Genomic DNA, 26,739 nt, shown 5'->3' with positions numbered 1-26,739 from the left:
ACATCAGTCTAAACACAGAAACCACCGAAGATACACAACATGGGACCGAAACAAGAAAGAACAAAGAAAGTGGCTTATCTGAACATAGCAGCAGTTAAGAAACTACCACATAAGCAAGAAATAGGAGACATAATCACATAACGTTGACAAAAGAAACATAATCTCATAATGTTGACAAAGGAAACATAATCACATAACATAATCAAGAGCGGGGAGGGGGAGGTACCGGGGGCTTTGGAGAAACTGTAAAATACATGCTGTAATTATGTTAAAGTGTGCCTGCTCAGCGACACCCTTTCTTGCAAGATCGATTAAAAGACGCTTCTTCAGAATTTGACTTGTGTAAAATTATTAAAGAGTGAGCTTCATTTCTCACAATTCCCCAGTCCCAGTGTGAGGTCCCCTCATTCCCCAGTGTGAGGTCCCCTCATTCCCCAATCCCCAGTGTGAGGTCCCCTCATTCCCCAGTCCCCAGTGTGAAGTCCCCTCATTCCCCAGTCCCCAGTGTGAAGTCCCCTCATTCCCCAGTCCCCAGTGTGAAGTCCCCTCATTCCCCAGTCCCAGTGTGAAGTCCCCTCATTCCCCAGTCCCAGTGTGAAGTCCCCTCATTCCCCAGTCCCCAGTGTGAAGTCCCCTCATTACCCCCGCCTCCCGGTCCGGGTTGATGTTGAGTTTCGGTTGATCTGAAGTTACTTTCGGTTCCACTTTCCGGGTTTGGTGAGGAAGGTCTGTCTCTCCCTCTCTGGACATGGCTGGTTGATGTTTGCAGGTTTCAGGACTGGAATCAGGATGAATTCCCTTTCGGGGAAGGGAAACAGTTTCTGGATAAAGGACATGACATTACTTTTGGTGTCAGGAATGGGGAATTATCCGTGCCGCTGGGTCTGGATGTGAGTAACTGGAGTTTGACTCTGACAATGGCTGAATGGGTTCTGCTGTGTTCGGCATCACACTCGCTCTCTGAATAAAACTGTAAGCCAGAAAAAACAAGGGAATCAGCGCCAGACTGTGATGAACCATCGTTGGTTCCCACCAGGTAGTACTGAGCCAGGGTCTGGCTAGTACTATGAGTCTGTATATATGTTGCTGTTGGGGTTAGTGTTGGGTTGTTCTACATGTTGCTGTTGGGGTTAGGGTTGGGCTGTTACACCTTGTATTATAGTTATTATGGTACATCCCAGTCGGGCTCCGCCTCCTGGGAGAGGTATAAAGGTCACTGCTCTGTCTGGGACCCCTCAGTCTGGGATCGTGTATTATATATGGTAGCTCTATTGTAGTAGTTAATAAAAGCCTTTATTTCCTCGAGCATCACTAGCCTCGTGAGTTATATCGCGCATCAATTTTATTAACTACTAATTGAACTCTCGTCGTTGAAAAAAAAACGATACAGAGAACATGGAGCAAATGTTAAAACCCGAACGGCTTACATTGGACCCATGTGCTGCGGGCGCCTCCAACACCTTCGACCACTGGTTGAAATGTTTTCAGGATTACCTCGAAGCCTCCGCAGCGGTCACCACGGACGACGACAGACTCCGGGTCCTCCACGCGAGGGTAAGCGACGCTGTATATTTAGCGATCCGTGGGGCCACCGACTACAAAGGGGCCCTCGAGCTTCTTAGGAAGCGCTACATTAAACCGCCAAACGAGATGCATGCTCGATATCTCTTAGCCACTCGACGACGGCAGCCCGGCAAAATGACGGAACAGTACGCGCGCGAGCTCCTACAGCTAGCCAGGGGCTGTAACTGCAAAGCAGTGTCGGCAGACCAAAACATGAACGACCTTGCTCGAGATGCGTTTGTGGCGGGAATCGGATCATCTTATATCCGACTTCGGCTGTTGGAGCAAGGTAATCTCGATCTCACTAAATCTATAGAGCTAGCGGATACGCTAGAAACGGCTTCCAAAAGCTTGGCAATGTATCCCGAAGACCACGTGGAGACAGCGTGGCAGGAGCAGTCACAGACCCCACTTCGTCCAGCGGGTCCGAAAAGCTGCGTGATGGCGTGCCCACCCTCGGGCCTGACGACGGCAGCAGCTCCGGGCGGCCTGCGGTGTTACTTCTGTGGGGGAGTGAAGCACACTCGGCAGCGATGTCCCACTAAAGCGGTGTTGTGCTCTGCCTGCGGCAAGAAGGGGCATTATTCGAAGGTATGTCGATCCAAACTTACTTCCAGGAACAGCACTGTGGCCTGCGACTCCCTGGAGCTGGGTTCTTCGTCGTCGGCGTCGTCAAGGGTTTCTTCCACGTGCGAGGCCAGGACGTCGCCATTCCAGACGATGGAGTCGCAAGAGAAGCGCGACCACCAGGGGTCGCTGATTTTGGCGCCATCGCCCACGTGCGACCTATGGGAGCAGCCATTTTGGTCGGCACCGACCGCGAATGACCAGCAGGGGTCGTCATCATCGATCTCAGCTGCCTGCAGTGGCGCTCACGAACCAACGGTGGCGTCGATCATCCTGGACCAGGCAAAGCCTCACAGACTCGACAAGTCCATGATGGACATACAGGTAAACAAACGCACGATTTATTGTCTGTTTGACAGCGGGAGCACTGAGAGCTTTATCCACCCAGATGCCGTGAAGCGGTGTGGCCTCCAGATCCAGCCTGTCAAGCAGACAATTTCGATGGCATCAAGGTCCCGGTCTGTCACCGTGCTAGGGAGTTGCGTGGTAAATTTAAAGGTGCAGGGCACAGTTTACGAGAGCTCCTGGTGTTACCGCACCTTTGCGCGCCAATACTCCTCGGACTAAATTTCATGGTCCACTTGAAGAGTGTAACCCTACAGTACGGTGGGCCACTCCCTCCGCTTTCGGTGAGAGAACAGCAGCCTCCAAATTGCCCAACGCGCTCCACTTGTAGCCTCTCGACGCTTAAGATCACCACACCCTCCCTATTCCCGAATCTCGTGCCAGGCTGCAAGCCCATTGCAACTAAGAGTAGGCGTTACAGCGCTGAGGATCGGATCTTCATTCGATCCGAGGTTCAGCGGCTCCTCAAGGAAGGGATCATACAATCTAGCGCTAGTCCTTGGAGAGCGCAGGTCGTGGTGGTCAAGAGTGGGAACAAACCCCGGATGGTCATTGACTATAGTCAGACCATTAATAAATACACGCAGCTGGATGCGTATCCCCTCCCGCGCATTTCTGACATGATCAACCAGATTGCGCAGTACCGGGTGTTCTCCACCATCGACCTAAAGTCTGCCGACCACCAGCTCCCCATTCGCCCAGAGGACCGACAATACACGGCTTTTGAGGCGGATGGTCGCTTGTACCACTTTCTAAGGGTTCCTTTTGGTGTCACGAATGGGGTCTCGGTCTTCCAGCATGCTATGGACCGAATGGTGGACCATAACGGACTGCGGGCTACCTTCCCGTACCTGGATAACGTCACCATCTGCGGCCATGACCAGCAGGACCACGATACCAATCTCCTTAGATTCATACGCACTGCATCTCGCCTGAATCTGACCTACAACAGGGAGAAGTGTGTATTTCGCACGCGCCGCCTAGCTATCCTCGGATACGTGGTGGAAAACGGGGTCATTGGCCCTGATCCAGACCGTATGCGTCCCCTCCTCGAACTTCCCCTGCCCACTAGCGCAAAAGCACTGAGAAGATGCTTAGGCTTCTTCTCTTACTACGCACAGTGGGTTCCCAATTATGCGGACAAAGCCCGTCCGCTCATCAAGTCTACCTCTTTTCCCCTAGCACCAGAGGCTCGTTTGGCCTTTGAAAAACTAAAAGCCGACATCGCGAAAGCCACGATGCACGCTGTTGATGAGTCCATCCCCTTCCAGGTGGAGAGTGATGCATCTGATTTCGCCCTGGCCGCCACACTTAACCAGGCGGGCAGGCCCGTCGCCTTTTTTTCTCGCACCCTTCAAGGCCCCGAAATTCGACATTCAGCGGTGGAAAAGGAGGCCCAGGCCATTGTGGAGGCCGTCCGGCATTGGCGCCATTACTTGGCGGGAAAACGGTTCACCCTGATCACGGACCAGCGGTCCGTGGCGTTCATGTTCAATAACACGTTACGGGGCAAGATCAAGAACGATAAGATCTTGAGGTGGAGAATCGAACTCTCCACCTATAATTGCGACATCATGTATCGTCCAGGGAAACTCAACGAGCCCTCGGATGCCCTGTCGCGTGGAACATGCGCCAGTATGCAGGAGAATCGTTTGCAGGCCCTCCACAATGATCTCTGCCATCCGGGGGTCACTCGGCTCTACCACTTCGTGAAAGCCCGGAATCTACCCTCCTCGGTGGAGGATGTCAGGTCCATAACTAGAAGCTGCCGGGTATGCGCGGAATGCAAACCGCACTTTTACCGACCTGACAGGTCACAACTTGTTAAGGCCACTCGTCCCTTCGAAAGACTGAGTGTGGACTTTAAGGGCCCCCTTCCCTCGACAGATCGGAATGTGTACTTCCTCAACATCATTGATGAGTACTCACGATTCCCTTTTGTTATTCCCTGCTCTGATACAACCGCTGCCACGGTTATCATGGCATTTCGTGATCTTTTCACCCTGTTCGGGTACCCCAGCTACATCCACAGCGATAGGGGCTCGTCGTTCATGAGCGATGACTTGAGGCAATACCTGCTCTCATACGGAATTGCCTCTCGTAGAACCACGAGCTACAACCCTAGGGGTAACGGAAGGTGGAACGTGAGAATGCTACAGTCTGGAAGGCTGTCTTACTGGCGTTGAAGTCAAAAAGCCTTCCAGTCTCCCGTTGGCAAGAGGTGCTCCCTGATGCGCTCCACTCCATACGCTCACTCCTATGTACGGCAACCAACGCTACTCCCCATCAGAGACTGTTTTCATTCCCTCGGAAGTCTTCCTCTGGGACCTCATTACCGTCTTGGTTGACGTACTCAGGACCTGTCCTCCTGCGGCAACATGTTAGGGCCTGCAAGTCCGACCCTTTGGTTGAACAGGTCCATCTCCTCCACGCCAACCCTCAGTATGCCTATGTGGCATACCCTGACGGGCGAGAGGACACGGTCTCGATTCGTGACCTGGCGCCAGCAGGGGGCTTGGAAACCCCTGTCGCTTCCATACCTCCTGGTAGAGACCCCCCAACTACTGTTTCCCCTCCGGACACGGCGCGGGCAGCATTGGGACCATCACTTAACCCTTTTACTCCCGTGTACAGCTTGCCTGAGTCCAGGAGGTGGTCACCACTTCAAGGCGTGTCCGAACTCAACGGATTGTCATCACCTCGGGGTCAACCGGCCCGTGAGACATTGGAGGAGCAGTTGGACACCGCCTTGGGGAGAACGCCACCGCGAGTGCCTACTCCGGTGTCATCGCCGGTGTTGAGGAGGTCAGAACGACGGTGCGGTCCCCCTGACCGTCTGAACTTATAGACTGATGAACAATTGTTCTGTTTTTTTTGTACCCCGCCGGCCTTTGTCTTCAAAGGAGGGGTGAATGTGGTGAACCATCGTTGGTTCCCACCAGGTAGTACTGAGCCAGGGTCTGGCCAGTACTATGAGTCTGTATATATGTTACTGTTGGGGTTAGGGTTGGGCTGTTCTACATGTTACTGTTGGGGCTAGGGTTGGGCTGTTCTACCTGTAATATATTTCTTATGGTACATCCCAGTCGGGCTCCGCCTTCTGGGAGAGGTATAAAGGTCACTGCTCTGTCTGGGACCCCTCAGTCTGGGATCGTGTATTATATATGGTAGCTCTATTGTAGTAGTCAATAAAAGCTTTATTTCCTCGAGCATCTCTAGCCTCGTGAGTTATATCGCGCATCACAACCATTGTCGATTGTTGTAAAAGCCCATCTGGTTCACTAATGTCCTTTAGGGAAGGAAATCTGCCATCTTTACCTGGTCTGGCCTACACGTGACTCCAGCCCCTCAGCAATGTGGTTGACTCTTGATTGTCCTCCGGGATGGGCAATAAATGCTGGCCACACCAGAGACGACCACATCCCATGAACAAATTTTAAAAAACTATAGAGTTGTGATAATGGAGAACTTTAATGACCCAGATATGGATTGGGATAATGTTCGAGTAAAGGGAAAGGAGGGGGAAGAATTTCTGAAATGTATTCAGGACAGCTTCCTTCCAATTAGGAGGGCAGCTTCCTTCCAATTAGGAGGGCAGCTTCCTTCCAATTAGGAGGGCAGCATTGGTGGATCTGATGCTGGGGAATGAGGTCGGCCAAGCATCTTTGAGAGAGCACTTGGGTCAGAATGATCATATTACAAGGTTTAGATTAGAACAAGGAATAATCTAAAGTCGAACTTCTACATCAGAAGAGGGTGAACTTCAATGGGATCTGAGCAGATCGAGCCAGGGAAAAATTGAACCAAATTTAACAGGAATATGTGTAAAGGAACAATGGGTGATCTTTAATGAAGAGATGCTTCAGGTACAGGCTCAGTACATTCCAACAAGACAGAAAACCAGAGGAACCAAAGCCAGGGCTCCTTGGATGATGAAGGAAAACGAGAACATGATGAAACAAAATATAAAGGGTGTGTGATGCAGGTCAGGTGAATTCTTCAAGCTAGAAACAAGCCAAACACAATGAAGTTGACAGGGAGAAGTGAAGAGGAAAATACTACTGGCAAAGAGACAATATGAGGATAGAAAGTTCATTAACGTAAAAAGGAACCTTAAAACCTGTACCAGCATGGAAATGGCAAGTGGGTAGTGTGTCCGAAGCTATGCCCCTTTAATTTTGAAAATTCAATTTTCCAGGTTTCAGCTGACTGGAAATTTTGCAATTTGAAATGAGACAGAACAAACTACTTGGAGTCATAGAGGTTTACAGCATGGAAACAGGCCCTTCGGCCCAACTTGTCCATGCCGCCCTTTTTTCTTAAACCCCTAAGCTAATCCCAATTGCCCGCATTTGGCCCATATCCCTCTGTACACACCTTATCCATGTAACTATCTAAATGCTTTTTAAAAGACAAAATTGTACCCGCCTCTACCACTACCTCTGGCACTCACCACTCTCTGTGTGAAGAAATTGCCCCTCTGGACACTTTTATATCTCTCCCCTCTCACCTTAAACCTATACCTGCTAGTTTTAGACTCCCCACCTTTGGAAAAAGATGTTGACTATCTAGCTGATCTGTGCCCCTCATTATTTTATAGACCTCTATAAGATCAGCCTCCTACGCTCCAGAGAAAAAAGTCCCAGTCTATCCTGCCTCTCGTTATAACTCAAACCATCAAGTCCCAGTAGCATTCTAGTAAATCTTTTCTGTACTCTTTCTAGTTTAATAATATCCTTTCTATGATAGGGTGACCAGAATTGCACACAGTATTCCAAGTGTGGCCTTACCAATGTCTTGTACAACTTCAACAAGACATCGCAACTCCTGTATTCAATGTTCTGACGAATGAAACCAAGCATGCCGAATTCTTGACCACTCTGTCCACCTGTGACTCCATTTTCAAGGAGCTATGAACCTGTACCCCTCGATCTTTGTTCTGTAACTCTCCCTAACGCCCTACCATTAACTAACTGAGTAAGTCCTGCCCTGGTTCAATCTACCAAAATGCATCACATTGCCTTTGTCTAAATTAAACTCCATCTGCCATTCGTCAGCCCACTGGCCCAATTGATCAAGATTCCGTTGTAATTGGAGATAACTTTCTTCACTGTCCATTTAAAATGCAAGGCCACCTTCCAAAAGGGGCTTGGAGAGGTTTGAGTTAAAGAGAACCAGTACAGATCTGTAAAAGAGGGAGTGGTGGTGGGGGGTCGGGGGTTGGGGGGGGGGGATGGATAGATTTGTGAAACTAAAGTGATGGGATTCCCTCTGGAAGGAACCAGGCCTCAGATGGGAAGCCCACCCTTACCTTCATTGAGGCCTTTCAGTGTGGCCATTTACTGACCACTTATGGGGGATTTCCCACCCAGCCTCAACTTGTAGACTGTTGGGAGGAATGTCTGTGGGGAGCACGGAAAAGAAGTTAGATCTTGGGCAGAAAGGGGGGGAGGTGCCGCCATCAGAGCCCCCTTCTGAAGTTGGTCACCACCAACTTGAGGCCCAGTGGTGTACACCTCCCTCCTTCCCCAGCGTTTCCCTGTATTTTTGAGATACCCTGTTTCATTTGGAAGCTATCTTCCACATTGTTTTGTCTTTGGGGAACTGCATTAAAATACCTGTGGGTTAAAGTCAGGGTTTTCCATCGAGAGAGCCACTTTTCCCTTATTGGTCACCCTTTGCAGAAATTTTGTTTTCTGCACCTTTATGTTGTACATTCATAGAATTACAGAATGGTTACAGCACAGAAGAAGGCCCTTCAGCCTATCATGCTAATGCTGGCTCTCTGAAGGTCCAAATTCACCAAGATGTCACTCTGCTGCCTTTTGCCTGTAATTCTGTACATCTTTCCTTTTCAGATTGTTTATTATGAGGGGGATTAATTACAAAAGAAGGGAGGTTATATATAAGTTGAGCAGGACATTGGTGAGACCACATCTGGGCCTAAATTCCCTTTTGCAGGGGAACATATTGTAGCCAACTTGACAGGCCCGCTGTTATTTTACACTGACTGGCAGCAGCCCAGGACTTCCTTTCATATGCTGAGGAATATTGACAGCGGGGATGGGGAGAGGATGTTCCTACTTGTGGGAGAATCTCAAACCAGAGATCACTGTTTAAAAATAAGAGGTTGCCCATTTAAGACAGAGATGAGGAGAATTATTTTCTCTGAGGCTGGTGAGTCTCTGGAACTCTCTTCCTCAAAAGGCAGTGGAAGCAGTGTCTTAGAATATTTTCAGATTCTTGATTAACAAGGTGGTGAAAATTTATCAGGGCTAGACAGTAATTGGGGTTGAGGTTATAATCAGATCAGCCATGGTCTTATTGAACGGCGGAGCTGATTCAACGGGCCGAGTGGCCGCCTTCTGCACCTAATTGGTATGCTTGTATGTATAATAATAATTTTTCTTTTGAATATCTCATTTAACTCTGCCTTCAATACTTTCTCAGGCCGTTCATTCCAGATTCTAACCATGAGCTGCTTGAAGATCATTTTTCCTCATGTTAACAATACTTCTTTTGCCAATTACCTTCAATCTGTGCTTCTTGCCTTGATGCTTCCGCCAATATTAATGCCTGAAATTACCCCAGTTCTGACTTTGCATCACAAGTTCCTGTTTGTGACCTTTTCAAGAAACTAAAGTTGAAAGAATTAAATCTGTCACCTTTGTGGTATGAGAAGTAAACTGCATTTTGTTTTGTTTCACAGTGTACCACATGAGGGAAAATGGGTGGATCAAAGTGTCTCAGGAAGATGTTGGTGATCTGCACCATAGGTATGCTGCAGAGGCAAAATGAGCTGTCGAAGACTTGTCTTCAGCCAGATTGAAACCAAGACCAGGAACAGAATAGTACCAAATATCACCACTGTATCGGGGGGAGGAGAGAATTATTTGCAGTTTGTGATTCCTAAAGTGCTGTCTTATTTGTGCACTGAAAATAAAATTTAAAATAATTATCATGTTTCTGTAAACATCACTGATTTTTCAATTACACTTTTCATAGTTTACAGTAAGATGGTAAAGTGTGCATGTTTACTCACTCCAGAACCTTTGGTCCACATTATTTATATCAACTAGAATTAAAACATTCACTAGAACAAAGAACAATACAGCACAGGAACAGGCCCTTCGGCCCTCCAAGCCTGCGCCGCTCATGTGCCCACTGGACCATTCGTTTGTGTCCCTCTATTCCCAGTCTGTTCATGTGGTTATCTAGATAAGTCTTAAACGATCCCAGCGTGTCCGCCTCAATCACCTTGCTTGGGAGTGCATTCCAGGCCCCCACCACCCTCTGTGTAAAATACGTCCCCCTGACATCTGTGTCGAATCTTGCCCCCCTCACCTTGAACCCGTGACCCCTTGTGTTCGTCACCTCCGACCTGGGAAAAAGCTTCCCACTGTTCACTCTATCTATGCCCTTCATAATTTTATACACCTCTATTAGGTCGCCCCTCATCCTCTGTCTTTCCAGGGAGAACAACCCCAGTTTACCCAATCTCTCCTCATAGCTGAGACCCTCCATACCAGGCAGCTTCCTGGTAAACCTTCTCTGTACTCTCTCCAAAGCCTCCACGTCCTTCTGGTAGTGTGGCGACCAGAACTGGACGCAGTATTCCAAATGTGGCCTAACCATCGTTCTATACAGCTGCAACATCATATGCCAACTTTTATATTCTATGCCCCGTCCAATAAAGGCAAGCATGCCATAGATCTTCTTCACCACCCTCTCCACCTGTGCTGCCATCTTTAAGGATCTGTGGACTTGTACACCCAGGTCCCTCTGTGCGTCTATACTCCTGATGGTTCTGCCATTTATTGTATAGCTCCCCCTTACATTAGATCTACCGAAATGCATCACTTCGCATTTATCTGGGTTAAATTCCATCTGCCATTTCTCTGCCCAATGTTCCAGCCTATCTATATCCTGCTGTATTCTCTGACAATGTTCATCAATATCCACAACTCCAGCAATCTTCGTGTCGTCCGCAAACTTACTGATCACACCAGCTACATCTTCCTCCAAATCATTTATATATATCACAAACAGCAGAGGTCCCAGTACAGAGCCCTGCGGAACACCACTAGTCACAGAACTCCAGCCGGAAAAAGACCCCTCCACTGCTACCCTCTGTCTTTAATGGCTAACACAGTAAGAGTTTTAACAGCACCAGGTTAAACTCCAACAGGTTTATTTGGTAGCAAATACCATAAGCTTTCGGAGCGCTGCTCCTTCGTCAGATGGAGTGGAAATGTGCTCTCGAACAGGGCACAGAGACACAAAATCAAGTTACAGAATACTGATTAGAATGCGAATCCCTACAGCCAACCAGATCTTAAAGATACAGACAATGTGGGTGGAGGGAGCATTAAGCAGCGCTCCGAAAGCTAATGGTATTTGCTACCAAATAAACCTGTTGGACTTTAACCTGGTGTTGTTAAAACTCTTACTGTGTTCACCCCAGTCCAACGCCGGCATCTCCACATCACGACTTCTATGGCTCAGCCAGTTCTCCACCCATCTAGCTAGCTCACCTTTTATCCCGTGAAATTTAACCTTTTGCACCAGTCTGCCATGAGGGACCTTGTCAAACGCTTTACTAAAATCCATATAGACGACATCCACAGCCCTTCCCTCATCAATCGTTTCTGCACCTCCTCAAAAAACGCAACCAAATTTGTGAGGTATGACCTCCCTCGTACAAAACCATGCTGTCTATCGCTAATGAGATTATTCAGTTCTAAATGCGCATATATCCTATCTCTAAGAATCTTCTCCAACAACTTCCCTATCACGGACGTCAAGCTCACCGGCCTATAATTACACGGGTTAGCCTTGCTACCCTTCTTAAATAACAGGACCACATTTGCTATCCTCCCATCCTCTGGGACCTCACCTGTGTCCTGTGAAGAGACAAAGATTTCTGTTAGAGGCCCAGCAATTGCATCTCTCACCTCCCTGAGGAGTCTAGGATAGATGCCATCCGGCCCTGGGGATTTGTCTGTCTTAATGTTTCCTAAAAAACCTAACACGTCTTCCCTTGTAATTGAGATTTTTTTCTAAAGGGTCAACACATCTCTCTGAGACACTCCCAGTCAACATGTCCCTCTCCTTTGTGAATACTGATGCAAAGTATTCGTTTAGGATCTCACCTATTTCCTTTGGTTCTAAGCATAATTCCCCTCCTTTGTCCTTGAGAGGTCCGATTCTTTCCCTAACAACCCTCTTGTTCCTAACGTATGTATAAAATGCCTTAGGATTCTCCTCAATCCTGTCTGCCAAGGACATTTCATGACCCCTTTTTGCCCTTCTAACTCCCTGTTTGAGTTATTTTCTACTTTCTCTGTATTCCTCCAGTGCTCCATCTGTTTTTAGCTGCCTGGACCTCATGTCTGCCTCTTTTTTCTTTTTGATTAGACCCACAATTTCACTGGTTATCCACGGCTCTCGAATCCTACCTTTCCTATCCTTCCTCTTTCCAGGCACATGCCTGTCCTGCAGTCCTATCAACTGCTCCTTAAAAGACTCCCACATGCCAGATGTGGATTTACCCTTGAACCGCCTCTCCCAATCAACAGCCACCAAATCCTGCCTAATCCGGCTGTAGTTTGCCTTCCCCCAATTCAGTACCTTACCCATAGGACAACACTCATCTTTTTCCATTACTATCCTAAAGTTTACAGAATTGTGGTCACTATTTGCCACATGTTCCCCTACTGCAACTTTGATGACCTGACCGGGCTCATTCCCCAGTACTAGGTCCAGTATAGCCCCCTCTCTAGTTGGACTGTCAACATATTGTTCCAAAGAACCTTCCTGTACGCTAAAGTCCTTTAGGGAAGGAAATCTGCTGTCCTTACCTGGTCTGGCCTACATGTGACTCCAGAGCCACAGCAATGTGGTTGACTCTCAACGTACTCGGGCAACTAGGGATGGGCAATAAATGCTGGCCAGCCAGCGACGCCCATGTCCCACGAATGAATTTTTAAAAAATTGCATCTTACACAAAGACAGGGGAGTTATCCCTCATTGAACATCATAAAAGCGGTGACGTAGAGGTACGAATACTGGACTATATATGAGTAATGGGTAATGCTTCGGGTGATGGGTTTGAATCCCATCAGAGCAGCTGGTGGAATTTGAATTAGAAGTCTAATGATGACCATGAAACCTTTGTCGATTGTTGTACAAACCCATCTGGTTCACTAATGTCCTTTAGGGAAGGAAATCTGCCGTCCTTACCCAGTCTGGCCTGCATGTGACTCCAGAGCACAGCAATGTGGGTGACTCATTAAAAGCTCTGTATAAAATTGTATTTTTTTGTAACAATTTGCATTCAATAACCTGTAAATTTGAGCATTCTAGATTTTAAAAAAGGACAAAGTTAAGATCACATAAAAATCAGTGGAAAATGATACATAAAGTAAAATTACTGTGCAAAAGTTCTAACAACCTAATGCTTAGAAACACACGCGATTGGCTAAAATGTGTTTCCCCTCTTCTGGTGTGTCCTGCTGTTGATTCCTGATTAATATTTTCGGATGTGAATCTCACTGTGAGAGTGGGTACAGCTGTCTTATGAACAAGCAATAAGTGAAGTCAGTGGAGTGATAAAAGTTTGAAATTGGAAAGAGCTTTAAATGGGGAAAACAGAGACTGAGGGGAAGGTTTCTAAGATTGAGCATCATGGGCACACACTGTCTCACACACAGCAGCAAGTCAGAATATCTCATGGTTGATGCAGAATCATAGAATCCCTACAGTACAGAAGGAGGCCATTCGGCCCGAGTCTGTACCAACCATAGTCCCACCCAGACTCTATTCCTGCAACCCTAAGCATTTACCCTGCTAATCCTCTGACACTAGGGTCAATTTAGTATGGCCAATCAACCTAACCCGCACATCTTTGGACTGTGGGAGGAAACTGGAGCACCCGGAGGAAACCCACGCAGACACAGGGAGTACGTGCAGACTCCACACAGACAGTGATCTGAGGCCAGAATTGAACCCGGGTCCCTGGCACTGTGAGGCAGCAGTGCCACCTTGCCGCCCTGGCATTGGCTTGACAGTCCCTGAAAATATATTTAATGTCTATTACTCGGTTAAGTTCAATAGAACATAATGGAGGTTGGGTGTGTTGTGGATGGGGAGTATCAATATTTCAATAAGATGTTGCTGAGGATCCAAATTAATTCAACAAAAGTTCAGCCAGAAGGAAACCTAGAGCGACAGAAGAACAGAAGCTACCCTGCAAGTCACCTGGTGTTTCTGAGCTTCATTCCAGCTTCTGAAACAATAACAATCGCTTCACCTGGCAAACCAGCTTGGAGTTGGCAGCCTTCCCAGTTGATGCAATGGTTCACGCCTCAAACCTTTGCTCATTGTTGTACACTCAGTGTTTGTTCCACTGCAGCACACATTCTGAACCTTCTTAATGATTTATCCAAGCACACTCACACAATACTCCAAGCTCCGCTGCACAGTAAGTAGTGTCGGACGTTCTTGGTGAGAAAAACAATGGCAGTTGGAGCTCAGCTTGGGCAAATGTGATCTAAGATTATGGCCGTAATTCTCCAATGTCATAACCCTGCCACCAATTACAGTAAGAACGGAGAATTTGGCGCTAATCTCCATTCACAGCAGCGGGACCGGAGAATCCCAGCCATGGGCAAGGCTGGAGAATTCCAGCCAATATTTTCTAACCAATGAGAAACTAGGAGCAGAGAGATTGCAAGGGCCTAATCACAAAGGTCACATGTACGTGTTATCAGTAAGGCCATCCATATCCACCTCCATAACATTGTCCAGCTCCACCTCAGTCTCAGCTGATCTGCTGCTGAAACCCTCATTCCTGCCAATGTCACCACGGGATTTGACTATTCCAACACACTCGAGCTGCTCTCCCACATTCCACCCTCTGTAAACCTAAAGCATCCAAAGCTATACATGTTTTATCTCGTTCTCCGATCATCCCTTTGCTTGCTGACCTACACTGAGACTTAATTAAGCAACAACTTGACAAAAAAATTATCTAAGTATTTATCACATTTACACCAGACCTGATTACATTCATATAAAAGCAAATAACTGTGGGTGCTGGAATCTGGAACAAAATCAGAAAATGCTGGAAAATCTCAGCAGGTCTGACAGCATCTTAAGAGAGAGAGAGAATAAAGCCAACATTTCGAGTCTAGGTGACTCTTCATCAAAGCAGAAGACAACAGAAAATAAGATGATATTTATACCGTTGTGGTGAGGCTGGGTGGGGAGAAGCAGTGGGGGCTGGATATCGGACCAGAGATAAGTAGAGACAGGGAGATTGCCAAAGATGTTATGGACAAAAAGACAAAAGGAATGTAAGGTGGTGATCATGATTATATTCATGCTTAGACAGTACCAACAACATGTAACTTCCTTAAAAGCAATAGTTGTTCCAAGGTGCTTCACAGGAGTGTTATCAAATAAAATTTGACGTTGAGCCACAGAAGGTGACGATAGGGCAGATAATCAGGAGCTTGGTCACAGAAGCAGATTGTACCCATCATGTTAAACGGAGATGGAAATCTTCATAGAATCATAGAATCCCTACAGTGCAGAAGGAGACCACTCGGCCCATCGAATCTGCACCGACCACAATCCCACTGAGGCCCTATTCCATAACCCCATGCATTTACCCCAGCTAGCCCCCTGACACAAAGGGGTAATTTAGCATGGCCAATCCACCTAACCCACACATCTTTGGACTGTGGGAGGAAACCGGAGCACCCAGAAGAAACCCATGCAGACACCGGGAGAATGTGCAAACTCCACACAGACAGTGACCCAAGCCAGGAATTGAACCGGGTCCCTGGCGCTGTGAGGCACAGTGCTAACCACTGTGCCACCATGCTGCCCACTTGAGGGAGGGAATTGCAGAGGTTGCAGCCCAGGCAACTGACGGCAAAGTCAATGGATGAGTGATTATAATTACGTGCTGAGGGACGCATTAAAGCTTTGGGTAACTGCTGCAAAGGTGCAAGGGGGACTGTCTAAGACCTTTTAACCGCAGTGAACCAAGAGGAGCTGGACTCCCCTTGGGCGAGTGACTGCATGAAGGAAGAAGTCTCACAACACCAGGTTAAAGTCCAACAGGTTTATTTGGTAGTAAATGCCACTAGCTTTCGGAGCGTGCTGCTCCTTTGTCGGGTGGAGTGGGAGATGCGCCACATCTCCCACTCCACCTGACAAAGGAGCAGCACGCTCCGAAAGCTAGTGGCATTTTCTACCAAATAAACCTGGTGGACTTTAACCTGATGTTAGAAACATAGAAACATAGAAAAATTACAGCACAAACAGGCCCTTCGGCCCACAAGTTGTGCCGAACACATCCCTACCTTCTAGAACTACCTATAACCCTCCATCCTATTAAGCTCCATGTACTCATCCAGGAGTCTCTTAAAAGACCCTATTGAGTACGCTTCCACCACCACTGACGGCAGCCAATTCCACTCGCCCACCACCCTCTGTGTGAAAAACTTACCCCTAACATCTCCCCTGTACCTACCCCCCGGCACCTTAAACCCGTGTCCTCTCGTAGCAGACATTTCCACCCTGGGAAAAAGCCTCTGAGAGTCCACCCGATCAATGCCTCTCAACATCTTATACACCTCTATTAGGTCTCCTCTCATCCTTCGTCTCTCCAAGGAGAATAGACCGAGCTCCCTCAGCCTATCCTCATAAGGCATGCCACTCAATCCAGGCAACATCCTTGTAAATCTCCTCTGCACCCTTTCAATCTTTTCCACATCCTTCCGATAGTGAGGTGACCAGAACTGAGCACAGTACTCCAAGTGGGGTCTGACGAGGGTCTTATAAAGCTGCATCATTATCCCCGGGCTCCGAAACTCAATCCCTCGATTGATAAAGGCCAGCACACCATACGCCTTCTTAACCACCTCCTCCACCTGCGGGGCTGATTTTAGAGTCCTATGGACCCGGACCCCAAGGCCCTTCTGATCCTCTACAGTACTAAGAGTCTTTCCCTTTATATTGTATTCCTTCATCCCATTTGACCTACCAAAATGGACCACGACGCATTTATCTGGGTTGAAGTCCATCTGCCACTTGTCCGCCCAGTCTTGCATCCTATCTATGTCCCTCTGTAACTTCTGACATCCCTTCAGACTATCCACAACCCCACCAACCTTCGTGTCGTCGGCAAACTTACCAACCCATCCCTCCGCATCCTCATCCAGGTCATTTATGAAAATGACAAACAGCAAGGGTCCCAGAACAGATCCCTGGAGCACACCACTGGTGACCGACCTCCATTTAGAAAAAGACCCATCTGTACCCATTCCCTGCCTCCTTTGGGCAAGCCAGTTCTGGATCCACCGGGCAGCAGCCCCTTGGATCCCATGCCCTCTCACTTTTTCTAGAAGCCTTGCATGGGGGACCTTATCGAACGCCTTGCTAAAATCCATATAAACCACATCTACCGCCTTCCCTTCGTCCATGTGTTTAGTCACATTTTCGAAGAACTCCACCAGGCTCGTAAGGCACGATCTGCTTTTGACAAAGCCATGCTGAGTATACTTGAGCATACTAAACCTCTCTAAATGCTCATATATCCTGTCCCTCAGGATCTTCTCCATCAGTTTACCAACCACTGAGGGTAGACTCACCGGTCGGTAATTACCTGGGCTATCCCTATTCCCCTTCTTGAAAATAGGAACCACATCCGCAATCCTCCAATCCTCCGGCACCTCTCCCGTCTCCATCGACGACGCAAAGATCATCGCCAGAGGCTCTGCAATCTCCTCCCTCGCCTCCCACAGTAACCTTGGGTACATCCCATCCGGACCCGGCGATGTATCTATCTTGATGCCATTCAAAGATTCCAGCACAACCTCTTTCTTAAAGTCCACATACTCAATCCTTTCAGTCCACCGCACGCCCGCAGTACATCCACCCATGTCCTTCTCCTCTGTGAAAACCGAGGCAAAATACTCATTGAGCACCTCTGCCATTTCTACTGGTTCCGTACAGACTTTCCCGCCTTCACCTTTTATAGGCCCTATTCCTTCACGTCTCATCCTTTTACTCTTCACATATTTATAGAACGCCTTAGGGTTCTCCTTAATCCTACCTGCCAGGGTCTTCTCGTGACCCCTTCTGGCTCTCCTAATTTCCTTCTTTAGTCTCTTCCTACAAGCCGTATACTCTTCTAAATCCCTATCCTCGCCAAGCTCTCTGAGCCTTTTGTACGCTTTCCTTTTCTTCTCGACTAGGTCCTGCACAGCTTTCATGCACCACGGTTCCCTTAACCGACCAACACCTCCCTGTCTGCTCGGAACGTTGTCCTGTAGAACTCTAGACAGACATTCCTTGAAAAACTGCCACCTCTCTTCAGTACATTTACCCGTGAATACCTCCTTCCAATTTACTCCTCTAATTTGCTGTCTAATGTCTTTATATTTCCCCTTACTCCATACAAACACTTTCCTAGCTTGCCTGATCCTCTCTTTTTCCAATGCAAGCCTAAAGGAGATAGAGTTATGATCGCTATCCCCAAGATGCTCTCCCACTGAGAGATCTGACACCTGTCCAGGCTCATTGGTCAGTATCCGATCAAGTACAGCCTCTCCTCTTGTAGGCTTGTCCACATGCTGTGTCAGGAAACCCTCCTGAACACACCTAACGAACTCTTCCCCATCCAATCCCCTTACCCTAGGGATATTCCAATCTATGTTTGGGAAATTAAAGTCTCCCATCACAACAACTCTGCTATTACTGCATCTCTCCAGGATCTGTTCCCCTATCTGCTCCACCACCTCCCCGTTACTATTGGGCGGCCGATAGAAAACTCCCAGCAAAGTGACCGGTCCCTTCCCACTCTGAACTTCCACCCACAGAGACTCAGTGGACAATCCCTCCACAGCATACACCTTCTCTACAGCTGTGACACTATTCCTGATCAGCAGTGCCACTCCACCCCCTCTCTTGCCTCCCTCCCTGTCCTTCCTGAAACATCTGAATCCCGGAACCTGGAGTATTCAGTCCTGTCCCTGAGACATCCAAGTCTCCGTAATGGCCACCACATCACACTTCCAGGCATCGATCCACGCTCTGAGCTCATCCCCTTCATTCACTATACACATCTCAATCCTTTGGTCTGAGCTCTCCCCTTCTCTATTCCCTGTCCATCCGTCCTCTTGCACTGTCTATAACCCTTCTCTGTTTGCGAGCTATGTTCCTCACTCTCAGTCACCTCATTTTGATCCCCTCCCCCCAACCTATCTAGTTTAAACTCTCCCCAGTAGCCTTAGCCAACCTGCCTGCCAGGATATTGGTCCCCCTGGGATTCAAGTGCCACCCGTTTTTTGTGTACAGGTCACACCTGCCCCTGAAGAGGTCCCAATGATCCAGGAACCTGAATCCCTGCCCCCTGCACCAGTCCCTCAGCCACACATTCATCCTCCACCTCACTCCATTCCTGCCCTCACCTTCCCGTGGCACAGGCAGCAATCCTGAGATTACTACCTTTGCTTTCCTCCTTCTCAGCTGTCTCCCTAATTCCCTATGCTCTCTTTTCCTGACCCCTTCCCCCTTCCTTCCCACATCAGCAGTACCAATATGTACCGCTACCTCCAGCTCCTCTCCCTCCCACCTCAGGATTTCTGGGACTCGCCCAGCGACATCCTGGATCCCAGCCCCAGGGAGGCAGACCACCATGCGAGACTCCTGCCTGCCTCCGCAAAATCGCCTGTCCGTCCCCCTGACTGTCGAGTCCCCGATTAATACTGCCTTCCTCCCCTTTTCCTTCGCCCTCTGAGTTACAGGGCCGGACTCCACCCCGGAGACACGGCCACTGCTGCTTCCCCCAGGCGGTCTGTCCCCCCTCAGCAGTACTCAGGCAGGAGTGCTTGTTGTGTAGGGGCACATCCACCGGGGTGCTCTCAATCACCCGAGCTTTACCCTTCCCGGCCGTCACCCACTTGGCCTCCTCCCGTGGCCCTGGTGTGACCACCTGATGATAGCTCTTGTCTATCACCTCCTCATTCTCCCTTAACAGCCTAAGATCCTCGAGCTGCTGTTCCAGCTCCCTAGCATGGGCCCTCAGGAACCACAGCTCGACACACCCCTCACAGGTGTGGATGTCCGGGAGGCCAGGTGCGTCCAGGACCTCCCACATACTGCACTGGGAACAACACACAGGCTTAACACTCATATTAACACTCATCGGTATTCACGAAGGAGAGGGGCGTGTTAACCGGGAGTGTCTCGGAGGGAGGTGTTGACCCGTTGGAGAAAATCTCCATTACAAGAGAGGAAGTGTTAGGTTTTTTAGGGAACATTAAAACTGACAAAGCCCCAGGGCCTGATGGCATCTATCCTCGACTGCTCAGGGAGACGAGAGGTGAAATTGCTGGGCCTCTGACGGAAATCTTTGTCGCTTCTTTGGACACGGGTGAGGTCCCTGAGGATTGGAGGATAGCGAATGTGGTCCCGTTGTTTAAGAAGGGTAGCAGGGATAACCCAGGAAATTATAGGCCGGTGAGCTTGATGTCCGTGGTAGGGAAGTTGTTGGAGAGGATTCTTCGAGACAGGATGTATGTGCATTTAGAACGGAACAATCTCATTAGTGACAGACAGCATGGTTTTGTAAGAGGGAGGTCGTGCCTTACAAATTTGGTGGAGTTTTTTGAGGAAGTGACAAAAACGGTTGATGAAGGAAGGGCCGTGGATGTCGTCTATATGGATTTCAGTAAGGCATTTGACAAAGTCCCACATGGCAGGTTGGTTAAGAAGGTTAAGGCTCATGGGATACAAGGAGAAGTGGCTAGATGGGTGGAGAACTGGCTTGGCCATAGGAGACAGAGGGTAGTGGTCGAAGGGTCTTTTTCCGGCTGGAGGTCTGTGACCAGTGGTGTTCCGCAGGGCTCTGTACTGGGACCTCTGCTATTTGTGATATATATAAATGATTTGGAAGAAGGTGTAACTGGTGTAATCAGCAAGTTTGCGGATGACACGAAGATGGCTGGAATTGCGGATTGCGGATAGCGAAGAGCATTGTCGGGCAATACAGCAGGATATAGATAGGCTGGAAAATTGGGCGGAGAGGTGGCAGATGGAATTTAATCCGGATAAATGCGAAGTGATGCATTTTGGAAGAAATAATGTCGGGAGGAGTTATACAATAAATGGCAGAGTCATCAGGAGTATAGAAACACAGAGGGACCTGGGTGTGCAAGTCCACAAATCCTTGAAGGTGGCAACACAGGTGGAGAAGGTGGTGAAGAAGGCATATGGTATGCTTGCCTTTATAGGACGGGGTATAGAGTATAAAAGCTGGAGTCTGATGATGCAGCTGTATAGAACGCTGGTTAGGCCACATTTGGAGTACTGCGTCCAGTTCTGGTCGCCGCACTACCAGAAGGACGTGGAGGCATTGGAGAGAGTGCAGAGAAGGTTTACCAGGATGTTGCCTGGTATGGAGGGTCTTAGCTATGAGGAGAGATTGGGTAGACTGGGGTTGTTCTCCTTGGAAAGACGGAGAATGAGGGGAGATCTAATAGAGGTATACAAGATTATGAAGGGTATAGATAGGGTGAACAGTGGGAAGCTTTTTCCCAGGTCGGAGGTGACGATCACGAGGGGTCACGGGCTCAAGCTGAGAGGGGCGAAGTATAACTCAGACATCAGAGGGACGTTTTTTACACAGAGGGTGGTGGGGGCCTGGAATGCGCTGCCAAGTAGGGTGGTGGAGGCAGGCACGCTGACATCGTTTAAGACTTACCTGGATAGTCACATGAGCAACCTGGGAATGGAGGGATACAAACGATTGGTCTTGTTGGACCAAGGAGCGGCACAGGCTTGGAGGGCCGAAGGGCCTGTTTCCTGTGCTGTACTGTTCTTTGTTCTTTGTTCTTTATTTCACTCTTTCTACCAAGGTACACAGAGAAAAGTAAATTAGAAATTTAAAAAAAACTCACCCTTACTCGCCCTTTCCCCCCGAAGCCCTGTGAGCCAAAGCTCTTACAGCTTTCACTCTGCTTCGCACTCACTCCCCTGCCCGCTCCCGACGTTGCCCGCTCAAAAGTGTGGCCTGCTTTTAAACCCTCCAAAAACCTTCCCAGGCTTCTCCTGGGCCTACTTCCTGTTTTGGATTTTAAAAAACCTCCGATTATTTTACACAAATTTAACTGAAAAATAAATAAATAAGTGTTGTTAGTCTTCTTCCAGTGTTTACCCCAGTCCAACGCCGACATCTCCACATCATGACTGCATGTACACAGTGAATATTACATGTATCCCAGTTGTACTGAAGCACCTCGAAGTGCAACTTGTTCTCTGTAAACTACCTTTAAAATAACTTTGCAACATTTGTAAGACTATTGTAAAATCTCTGTAACTTTTGACTGTATTGAAGCATCTCAGAGTGTTACCTGATGTATGTAAAGAATCTGATTCTTGCATTTTGTAGAATGTTTGTGATGTTCTTGCAGATTTCTTACGAATAAAGTTTATTTTTGGGAAAAATTGTTAAAATTAGGAATGTTCCAAAGAACAGAATTAGAACAGCACAGTGAACACAGAGAAAGGGAGGTGTGAGGCCTCAGAGAGATCTGAAAACCAGGATTTTAAAATCAAGGCTTTGCTGAACTGTGAGTAAATCAGGAGACAGATGGATCAATGGATTTGGTGTGAAAATTTTGGATGACCTCAGGTTTCCAGAGGTTAGAAAGTGGAAGAGCAGCCAGGAGTGTGTTGGAATAATCAGGGATAGAGAGACAGGAGTAATGGTGTCAGCAGCAGATGAACTGAGACAAGGGTGGAGTCAGGCATGGTGGAGTGGTGGAAATAGGTGGTTTTAGAGAACAGAATTATTACGCTGGAGAGGAAGGCTACTTGGCCCATCGTGTCTGCACCTGTTCTCCAAACGAGCATCATGACTTAGTGCCATTTTCTTGCCTTTTCCCCATACTGCTGCACAGTTTCTATATGGGGAGAATATATGTGACACGAAGGTTGAAAAGAGTTCCGGTTCAGTCTCAGACAGTTGTTAGGGAGAGGATTGGAGTTGGCAAATAGGAAGTGGTGTTTGTAGTGGGAGATCACCACAATGGCCAGCGATTTCTAGCTCTCCCTCTGCAGTGGGTTTTCCATGGCAGAGGCAGCTTGCCATTTATGGCCAGTGGGGTCTTCCACCCTGCCATTGGGGAACCCACCGCAGGGGGCTGCCTTCAGCAGGACTGGAAGATCCCACCAATGAGAGGGGCTGGAAAATCACAGCCAATGATTTAGATCTGCCCAATAATTAATTGGAGGAAATTTCTGTTCATTGAGTACTGGATATTGGACAATCAGAATGGTGGTTTAGAGAGAAACAAGGGGTTGAGAGAGGAGGCACTCATGTGGAGCAGGATGGTATCAGTATACAGATGGAAAAAGAATTGGTGTTTCGAATGAAGTGATCAAGGGACATCATTTAGATAGCAAATATTAAAACAGAAACACAGTACAATTATACAGGATGCAATCATGTTTATACAAACAACTTGGAAAACTTATACAGGACAATGGGGAGAGAGAAAGGCTATTGGATTAATTTGGAATTGAGGCAGCAGGGCTAGCTTTCATAGAATCACAGAATCCATACAGTGCAGAAGGACACCATTTGGACCATCAAGTTTGCACTGACTCTCCAAAAGAGCAGCGCTCCCCTCCCCCCACCCTATTCCTGTAACTCCAAGCAATTTACCATGGCCAATCCACCTAACCCACACACTTGGGACATTAAGAGGCAATTTAGCATTGCCAATCCACCTAACTTGCACATCTTTGGAGTGTGGGAGGAAACCAGAGCCCTCAGGGGAACCCAGGCAGATACAGGGAGAACGTGCAAACTCTACACAGTCACTCAAGGTGAAGAATTGAACCCGAGTCTCTGGCGCTTTGAGGCAGCTAAGCTAACCACTATAAGTGATTGATATATTGTTATTAGGAGCCTGGGTGGGATATTAAAGGATCTGGGAGTGACTATGGGGTTGTTTTTAGACTGGATAGGGCAATAAAGAGCTGTGCTTCAGTGAGTAACAGTCTTGTGTCTCAGTCAAGTGCTTGTGGCTTCAATTATCTTTCAGAGTTTTGTGGTTATAATGTGGGTTGATGTTAAATTTGAAGTTTCCACTGCCCTGTCCTGATTGTGAAGACAATCCCATGACTTTGAGTAAATAAGACTTTGGGAGTTCTTACCACTCTCCTGCTCAATCCTAATCAACATCCCAAAAACAGGCTATCGTTATTGTCACTTTGCTGTCTGTGGGATCTTGCTGTGCGCAAATGGGCTGTGATGTTCCTAACATTACAATTTTAACAGTGTTTCATTGACCGTAAAGTTCTTTGGGACGTGGTATGGATGAGCCCGGTGCTACAGAAATGTAACTCTTTCTTTCTCCGCGCTTTCACTGACATTGTGAAAGCGGTTGTGCTCAGAGTCCCAGAATATAATTAACCTGTCTCAATCTAAGCTACAGTAAGAGGTCTCACAACACCAGGTTAAAGTCCAACAGGTTTATTTGGTAGCACAAGCCACTAGCTTTCGGAGCGCTGCTCCTTCGTCAGGTAAGTGGGAGTTCTGTTCACAAACAGGGCATATAAAGACACAAACTCAATTTACAAAATAATGGTTGGAATGCGAGTCTTTACAGTTAATCAAGTCTTAAAGGTACAGACAATGTGAGTGGAGAGAGAGTTAAGCACAGGTTAAAGAGATGTGTATTGTATCCAGCCAGGGCAGTTAGTGAGATTTTGCAAGCCCAGGCAAGTCGTGGGGGTTACAGATAGTGTGACATGAACCCAAGATCCCAGTTGAAGCCGTCCTCATGTGTGCGGAACTTGGCTATCAGTCTCTGCTCAGCAACTCTGCGTTGTCGTGTGTCGTGAAGGTCGCCTTGGAGAACGCTTACCCGAAGATCAGAGGCCAAATGCCCGTGACTGCTGAAGTGTTCCCCAACAGGAAGAGAACACTCTTGCCTGGTGATTGTCAAGCGGTGTTCATTCATCGGTTGTCGTAGCATCTGCATGGTCTCCCCAGTGTACCATGCCTCAGGACATCCTTTCCTGCAGTGTATTAGGTAGACAACGTTGGCCGAGTTGCAAGAGTATGTACCGTGTACCTGGTGGATGGTGTTCTCACGTGAGATGATGGCATCCGTGTCGATGATCCAGCACGTCTTGCAGAGGTTGCTGTGGCAGGGTTGTGTGATGTCGTGGTCACTGTTCTCCTGAAGACTGGGTAGTTTGCTGAGAGAGTTTTACTCTCTCTCTTTCCCAGACTTGACAAAGAGTCAACTGGACTCGAAACGTCAGCTCTTTTCTCTCCTGACAGATGCTGCCAGACCTGCTAAGATTTTCCAGCATTTTCTCTTTTGGTTTCAGATTCCAGCATCCGCAGTAATTTGCTTTTACCCTACCAATGTCCTCTGGCTCCATGCATAGATTGGCCCCTTGTCCCGAATGGGCCTTACTTTTTTCCTGGTTATCCTCTTCCCCTTAATATACTTATGGAATATCTTGGGATTCTCCCTAATCCTACCCCTCTCATCGCTCTCCTCATGCTTTCTTAAGATCCATCCTGCACTTTCTATGCTCCACTAAGGACTCCACTGATTTGCTCTCTTTGTACCTGCTCTTTTCTTCTTTCTCCAGTCCTGAATATTCCGAGACATCCAGAGTTCTCTGGCCTTGTTGCTCCGACATTTCACTCTGTTGGGAACATGTTGGGCCTGTACTTTCCCCATTTCCTTTTTGAATGCCCCCCCATTTCTCCGCTGTAGACTTTCCTACAAGAAGCTGTTCCCAGTCTATTTTAGCCAGATACTGCCTTATTTTAATAAAATCTGCCTTCCCCCAATCCAAAACCATTTGTGACAGATCATCTTTTTCATTTTCAACAACAAACTTAAACCATACTGTGTTGTGGTCACTATCACTAAAATGCTCTCCCACTGCCTCCTCAAACATCTGTCCGGCTTTGTTCCCCAGAATTATATCCAGCACTGCGATGTCCCTCGTTGTACCTTCTACATATTGACGTAAAAAGCTGTCCTCAATACATTTCAAGAAATCCGCTCCCTCTAAACCCTTGACAGTATCACTAGCCAAATTAATGTTGGGGAAGTTGAAATCTTCTAATATAATTACCCCATTATTACACACCTCAGTGAATTGTCTACATATCTGCTCCTCTATTTCCGCAGACTCCTTGGGGATCTAAAATATACTCCCAGCAATGTGAGTGCCCCCTTTTTATTCTAAATTTTACCTACAAAGCTTCATTTGAAGACCCTTCCAAGATATTCTCCCTCCTTACCGGAGTAACTGACTCCTTAATTAATAATGTGACACCAGCTCCTCTTTTACAACTGCCCTGTCACACTTATAGGTCTTGTACCTCAGACTGTTCAGTTGCCAGTCCTGCCCTTCCCACAACCACATCTCTGTGATTACATAAGAACATAAGAAATAGGAGCAGGAGTAGGCCATCTAGCCCCTCGCGCCTGCCCCGCCATTCAATAAGATCATGGCTGATCTGAAGTGGATCAGTTCCACTTACCCGCCTGATCCCCATAACCCCTAATTCCCTTACCGATCAGAAATCCATCTATCCGTGATTTAAACATATTCAACGAGGTAGCCTCCACCACTTCAGTGGGCAGAGAATTCCAGAGATTCACCACCCTCTGAGAGAAGAAGTTCCTCCTCAACTCTGTTCTAAACCGACCCCCCTTTATTTTGAGGCTGTGCCCTCTAGTTCTAGTTTCCTTTCAAAGTGGAAAGAATCTCTCCATCTCTACCCTATCCAGCCCCTTCATTATCTTATAGGTCTCTATAAGATCACCCCTCAGCCTTCTAAACTCCAACGAGTACAAACCTAATCTGCTCAATCTCCCCTCATAATCTACACCCCTCATCTCTGGTATCAACCTGGTGAACTTTCTCTGCACTCCCTCCAAGGCCAATATATCCTTTCGCAAGTAAGGGGACCAAAACTGCACACAGTATTCCAGCTGTGGCCTCACCAATGCCCTGTACAGATGCAGCAAGACCTCTCTGCTTTTATATTCTATCCCCCTCGCGATAAATGCCAACATCCCATTTGCCTTCTTGATCACCTGTTGTACCTGCAGACTGAGTTTTTGCGACTCCTGCACAAGGACT

General features: G+C 47.7%; 1 protein-coding gene across 1 annotated transcript in view; it reads left to right on the top strand.

Moving 5' to 3' along the window:
• The first annotated feature begins 692 nt into the window (after positions 1-692).
• LOC144497116 (proteasome subunit beta type-8-like) overlaps positions 693-26,739 on the top strand; it is an 811,476-nt gene continuing 785,429 nt past the window's right edge. The window contains 1 exon segment of the mRNA XM_078217906.1: positions 693-890. The gene's annotated coding sequence lies outside the window, so the exon portion shown is untranslated.

This window comes from Mustelus asterias, chromosome 8 (assembly GCF_964213995.1).
Source record: "Mustelus asterias chromosome 8, sMusAst1.hap1.1, whole genome shotgun sequence".
Classification (NCBI taxonomy): domain Eukaryota; kingdom Metazoa; phylum Chordata; class Chondrichthyes; order Carcharhiniformes; family Triakidae; genus Mustelus; species Mustelus asterias.
Note: the sequence above shows the minus strand (reverse complement) of the source record. Positions and strands in the feature narration are given on the sequence as shown.